The sequence below is a fragment of the Eupeodes corollae genome, chromosome 1 (assembly GCF_945859685.1).
Source record: "Eupeodes corollae chromosome 1, idEupCoro1.1, whole genome shotgun sequence".
NCBI lineage: Eukaryota > Metazoa > Arthropoda > Insecta > Diptera > Syrphidae > Eupeodes > Eupeodes corollae.
Genome location: NC_079147.1, coordinates 162,511,676 through 162,519,168, shown reverse-complemented (window position 1 = coordinate 162,519,168; position 7,493 = coordinate 162,511,676).

The following is a 7,493-nucleotide window of genomic DNA, read 5'->3' as shown; positions in this document are numbered from 1 at the left end:
ATTGATCTCACTGATTTTAACGTCCCTCGTGTTATTATTTGTCGAACGTTCATATTGTGTGAAAAAGGTCGAAGCTTATGTAAAAACAAAACCTGTTAAACCTTCGTCAAGTGCAGTCACATTTTCTTTTCGCTCCTCAGTTGCCCTTTGCCACCCTTTTTACCGACCCTAAATAAACAATTATAAATTAAAAAAAAAACGAAAAAAAAACTATTAATAAACACGCAGCGCGTGTGATATTCTTACCCGACCTACTATACTGACCATCGCCGTTTCCCAGTACACCAGCATTTTTTTTCTTCTTGTGCACTAACAAGCATAGTAAAAATTAAAAACAACTGAAAAAAAAAACATTATTTCGTACTGAATTGAAGAATCAGTACCGTTCTCTCGTAAAAAAGATTTCACCTCTGCTCCCCCTTGCTATACAACTTTCATCTATTCTCACACCATTAACCCTACTTCTTCTTCATCAGTTTCCCAAGAAAGGATTCCTTAACCCAATGATCCCTTTAAATGTTAAGTTAACTAAACATTTATCTGAGGACAATACTAATGATCAGCAAGTTATGTCCCGTCTTAGAGACCACAAAATCTACAATAATGTTCGTCTTTACCTAGATTTTGCTTTGAAGGTAAAACCAATACAAACATTAAGGTTTTAATCTCCCAAGAAGGCCTCCCTACCAAACGTGATGCACTTATGGAATTATTCTTGAAATTTCATGATGGCCTTGAAATTTCTCCTCACAAAGTGAGAAAAGACCTAACCTCTTTTGCGTCGTTTATCTCTTCAAAACGACTAACTCATATTCAAAAATCTAGTGCAGATATGAAGAAATACTACCGCTTCTAACCTAAAGACCACTTAACCTAAATGTCTTAGCCTATACTATCAATATGTAAGAGGGTTAAGGTCTAAAACGTCTGCCGTCTTTAATAACTCCCAAAACCTTCCTTATGACATCTTTGCCCTTACCGAAACCAACCTCACACCTGATATCCTTAGTACTGAACTCTTCAGTAACGACTATTCCATCTATCGAGTGGATGTCGTGGAATATGCGAGTAATACACACGGTCGTGGTATGCTTTTAGCTGTCACTAGAAATTTTGAAAGTTCATTACTCCGTATTCCCACTTCAATCGAATTTGAAGGTGTATCAGCTAAGGTTACACTCCCTAAGTTTTGTCTTTTTGTCCTCTGTTGTTATATTAGACCAGCCCAACAAATTAAAGCATAAAGCATCTGCTTAAACTAGTGCAACTAATGATTTGATCATCGTTCTTGGAGACTTTAATCTTCCCCATCTCAATTGGTCCACCTCAGATGATCAGACATCCTTCTTTCCAACTAATATCTCTTCTGAATCTGAATCGCTATTCATTGATCGTCTGTCTGATAGTGGTCTTTTTTAACTAAATGGAGTAGCAAACTTTATGGGGAGACACCTCGATCTCATATTCTCATCTGATTGCGATAACTGTGTTGTCTCCGCGAGCCCTCTCCTTCTCTCAACCTTGGATCACTATCATCCTCCCCTTAATCTCTCCTTCCCCATTGAATTTGAAAACAATTTTTTTTGAAATGGAGAATTACTGTTATGATTTTCGTAGGGCTGATTTCTCCAAACTTAACAATTATCTTAACTCAGCCGACTTTGAATTAAGATACCTCCACTTAACAGTAAGCAGGCTTGAATCTGCTAATAATAATTTTAAGTCAAATAAAATCAAAATTGTTAGTTCTTGTACATTAAAGAGCGTTAGGGCCCACATGAATTAATGTTGAAAACTGATAACAAGAAATGAAGCAAAATAAAACAATGTAAGTTCATATGTATATTTCATTTCTTTTATAAAATAACATGAATCAATGCAATTTCAATTTGTTGCAAGAGAACTAATAAAAATCAGTATGAAAAGTTGTTCAAAGTGATGAAATCAAACCCGAATGTAGCGAGAGGTGTTGGAGAGTTTGGTTCAAAAAAAAAAAACGAATATTGGGATCAATTTGCTACAACCCTCAACTCACTTGGGCCACCTACTCACGATGGAAGAGAACAATTATTGAACGACGAAACGAAATGAAAATATAAATACTACCAAGAAACATTGAACGTTCTACTCTTTGGTACCACTTTTCAAGAACTGACTTAATTTTGTCTTCAATTGCACACACAAATTCTTTTAATACTAAGGAGACCTAGGATTTTGACAGGCCTAAGTCAAAATCTTTTCATACGCTGCTCTGATAACCCCGCTAGCGAAAAATCTAAGGGCAGAAGCTGCATTTTTAAAATGGCCTTCTAACTTGTTTAATACGAATTCAAAAGCTTCCTTATTCAGTCGAAAATATGATCGTCGAAAATCCAGCTATGCCAGCTGCTTGAAAAATACAGACGGCTCCTGGACAAATTCAAGTAATGAATCGCTGAACTTACTCCTGGACACTCACTTTCCTGGTAGTTCTCTTACCGAAACTTGCAACAGTTTTATACGTTCAAATTCAAATACAACATATCCACAAGGTCTGATCACAAAAGATAAGCTACAATGGGCTCTCAACAGCTTCAAACCATTTAAAGCTGCAATACCAGATGGAATTATACCAGCCGAATTACAAAAGACTTCTGATATAATTGCACCAATCCTTGAGGCAATTTTTATCAGCTGTCTTTACCTGGTCCATGTTCCCTCGGCATGGAGAGAAGTTAAAGTTGTTTTTATACCTAAAGCAGGTAAATGCTCCCAAGTCAATCCTAAAGATCTATGACCTATCATCATTCCTTCTTAAGACTCTGGAAAGATTGATTGATATCTATTTAAGGGCACGTATCGATACAAGACTTCTGTCTTCGTCTCAACATGCCTACTGTAAAGGTAAATCGGTGGAAACAGCGTTACACACTAAAGTACGCACCATCGAATTTTCCCTCCATCATAAAGAGTTCACTATGGTTGCTTTCCTTGACATCGAAGGTGCCTTTAACAGCGTGGACACATCTGAAATCACATCTGCACTAACATCTCTAAATGAAGAGAGTTCGCTTAGGGAGTTAATTCAATTAATGCTTACTAGCAGAATAATTAACTCAAAACTGGGCAACTCTTCTAGCAGACGATTCGTTAGTAGAGGGACACCGCAAGGTGGTGTTCTATCCCCTCTCCTCTGGAACCTAGTGGTGAATGAAATCCTTACTAGTCTGGATGCGGAGGGTTTCAGAGTGATAGCCTATGCGGACGACGTTGCTATAGCAGTTTCAGGAAAGCATCTTAATTTCCTAAAAGAACTCTTACAAAATGCCTTGGACAGACTTATACTTTGGGCTGATCGGTGTGGACTGGGTGTTAACCCACACAAAACCGATCTGGTCTTATTTTCGGATCGCTTCGCACGACCCCATCTGCAGCACTGGACACCTTGCTCTACCTTACACCTCTTGACATATTTAGCAAACAAATAGCTGCAAGCTCTGCTATTCGCCTCAATGCTTCGTCGCAGTGGACTAACAACAACATTGGCCACTCCGTAATTCTAAGGTACTTAGAATCAATTCCAAAGCACACAGACTACACCATCCCCCAACTACAATTCGACAGGAACTTCCAGATTTCTATACCTACGAGATCTTTTTGGGAGGATATGACATTCTTGGAGAAATGTCACAGATGTCTCAAAAAATAAAGAAGGGGTTGGTGGAGGTGTGTACTCTGAACAACTGAAATTAAGTCTCTCATTCCGCCTTCCCAATCATTGTAGCGTGTTCCAGGCGGAACTTTTGGCGATTAAGGAAGTCTTGTCTTGGCTCAAAGAAAACGTGATATCAACATCTGATATCCGTATTTTCTCTGACAGCCAGGCCGCTATCAAATCTCTGGACTCTGTCTCTATAACAGTCGATCATCTCTAATGGAGATGGCGCAACAGTTAAATATTCACCTTTGCTGGGTGCCGGGCCATAGAGGCCGATGCACTCGCCAGGAACGGTACAGTACAGCCCATCCTACCACGTTTGGCAAGTACTGGCATACCAATCGCTACTTGTAAACTGTTGCTAATGCAAGACGCTGTGAGAAGGGCAGGCACCAGGTGGAACAACATCACCACGTGTCAAGCCACAAAAAACATCTGGCCAACACTGGATATAAAACGTTCAAGGTGCTTGCTCTCTCTAAGCAGATCGCATATAAGCTCGATAATAGGTGTCATAATCGGAGACTGTCTTATAGGAAAGCTCGCCACGAGACTAGGCGTATTCTCAAATGACTTTTGCAAAAGCAAAGCAGCGTATGGACGAGGAAGAGGAAGAAACGGTTCTTCATCTTCTCTGCACATGCCCTGCTCTAGCTCGAAAACGCAAGAATTACCTAGGAGAATTCTTCTTTAACGATCTAAACGATCTAAATCATATCGGTATAATCAGCCTCTCACGATTCGTAAGGGATTCATGCTGGTTCCATTGAGCTTAGGAGGAAGCCTCAAGATTCATGTGGTTCCATTGAGTTTAGGAGGAAGCCTCAAGATTCATGTGGTATCACAATGGGCCATTAAACTGACCTAAGTGTGTCCGTTTCCATCTTGGACAGGACAGCCACTATAACCTAACCTACTTACCATTTTCGTTTAGTTTGCATTTTTATTAAATATGAAAATTATCAATTAATGAATACAACAGTTTTTTTTTTGAAATGTCATGAGTTGTCGTTTATGAATTTCAAACTGAAATTGTAAAGTTCGCCAACCGTGGTATGTCGAATGTGTTAGTTCGCTAATGAAAATAGCGATTCGGAAAACCATACGAGTGTTGATACTTATATTTCTAGCCAAGGTAACAGTAAGTGTTCCCAGGCGCCATCTGACATTTTCAATGGAAAATTTGACATTTTTAACTATAACCTTCTACAGAACATGTTTCATTTAAGTGCGATATGTGTTGTTGACAGTTACTTGAAAAATGCATCTCTGGCAAAAAATGGAATTAACTCGTGAACATTTTCATGCTATTATTTTTCATAACTTTCGACGTGGATTATCAAGACAAAAGTGCAGCGATGCACTGAATTCTTTCTAGAGCCATTGAGCACCATCCTATAGCACTGTAAAAAGCTGGTATAACAAATTCAATCATGGTCGTCGTTCGCTCCAGAATGAATTCTGTGAAGATCGTCCAAAATCGGTTGTTGTGCCCTAACATATCGATGCTGTGCTTTAACTGATAAAGAAAGATCGACATTTAACATATCGTATTATAGAACTATCTTTGGGCTTTAGTAAGACTAGCATCAATAAGATATTACATGAACATTTGACCGGGAAAAAGATTTGTTCGCGTTGACAAACCCTCAAAAGAAGGCTCGTGTCGATTGGTGCAAGGAAATGATAAAAACATACGGTCAAGGTACATCAAAGGCTGTGTATAATATCTACACAGGTGACGAATCATGAATCTATGCGTATGAGCTCGAAACAAAACAGCAATCGACTGTATGGTTCTTCAAAGATGAGCCAAATCCAACAAAAGTTGTTCGCGGAAGAAGCACATCGAAGCAAATGGTTGCCTGTTTCTTCGGCATTGCCGGTCTAGTCTCGACAGTAGCGTTAGAGCACTGAAAGTCGGTCAATATTGAATGGTAAACGACAATTTGTATGTAAGAAGTCATCGGAGAAATTCGAAAAAAGCAGAAGAAGAGGCGATTCATTCTTCATCATGACAACGCAAGCTCTCACACATCGGCTCAAACAAAGGAATTTTTGACCAGTCAAAACATCCAATTAATAGGTCATTCGCCGCCGTACAGTCTTGATTTGGCACCCAATGACTTCTTTTTATTCCCGCACATTAAAAGTGCATTGCTCTTCATGGAGAATATTTTGAATAACAATAAAACCAATTTTAATCTTAATTATTTGTTTTTTCATTATTAGGCCAGAAATATAAGTAGCAACCCAATAAGGGTATTAAATATTAAAAACAATTATAGGTGGATTAATTTTTGCAACTAGGCACCAACTAATCAAAATTCTTCAAAATTATTATTATGTAATCTAAAATTATTGAAGTTTTTTCTTAACGTACTTTTGACCCAACTTAAAAATAATTTGTCTTTATTAAAAACAATTTTCAACTAACGTCAAGGCCGGTAAGCAGACATAAATAAGTACGTACGTTCAAGGGGTGGAATGCAACCAGCTAGTTCGACAAAACAATGTTTGTAAAAATATCGGTAAAACAACGAAAGGCATGAAACATCGTGGTGTTCTAGCGATGTATGTTTCGGCTTAAAATATCAAGTGCAATAATCTTCCTTTCTCCTAATCGATTTGATCCATTATTTGGAGAGATAAACCACAAAATCATCGGTGGACCGATGGCTTGATACGATAGCCATACTGCCTGTCATTAACAAACCTTCGTTCTTTTTCATGGCCTTGGATTTGTGTATATCAATTCCATAGTGACCAGTTTAAGTTCCTGAAGAATTCGTTGTGTCACATGAGGTCTAGAAAAATGGAATACTTTAAAAAAAGCGTGATTTCGACTAGGTTCAGCGATATTGCGATGACTGGAAACTTAAAATAAACTTCCAGAAGCCGGAGACAATTCTGTTCCGGACTCTTATAAGAATTGGCACATGATGTTCATCGTTGATCTTCACGGGCGTAGATTAACGAGCAAAAGTGTATTAAAGTACCTGGGCATTTGGTTAGATTAGTAGTTATATTTCGACAGACGTATAAATACTGCTCTGGCCAGAGCAGGAGGAGCCTTCGGCCTGACGAAACGGCTGTTTTACAGCAGTGGGCAGTGACCCCAGTGATGGTTATTCGCTACATGGCTCTCATACGACCGCTGATCGCTTATGGTTGTCCTGTGTGGTTCAACGTTGCCCCTTTCCAGAAGAAGAAGTGTCGGGTGTTCGAGGGGCAGTGTTCACGACGCTGTACGGGCTTACAGACAAATCTTCTTTTCCAACGAAGTCCTATACAACTGGGCAATTGACAATTTCTTGATAAAACTCGCTGGAAGTCACATTGCGAGAGCTATGTCTTCGAATAACAATTTAATTTTTCAGCGACTTTGGCGGCTTAAACTTTTAGTAAAATGTTATCCCAAATGTACGTACGTACAAACATGGATGAAATTATTGGCACACCTATAATTTTTGAAATGACATTATTTTTAAATAAAGCCAAAACATGTTTCTAATAAAATTGATTTAAAACATTTTATTTTAAATTGTTTTACAGCTAATGTAACAACAAAAATAACTTTTATTCGGTTATAAATAAAAAAAAACAATTAAAAACAACTTCAGTTTTTTAAGGGATTAAAATATTGGCACAAACTCAAAAAGGTTAACAATAACAATATATAAAAAAAAGTTCAATATCGGATAGGCATACCCTTATCCTTAATTACTTCTCTGAGCCTGTTTTGTATCAAATAAACCAACTTTTTTGTTTGTTGGTCAATTTTGGTCCACTCATC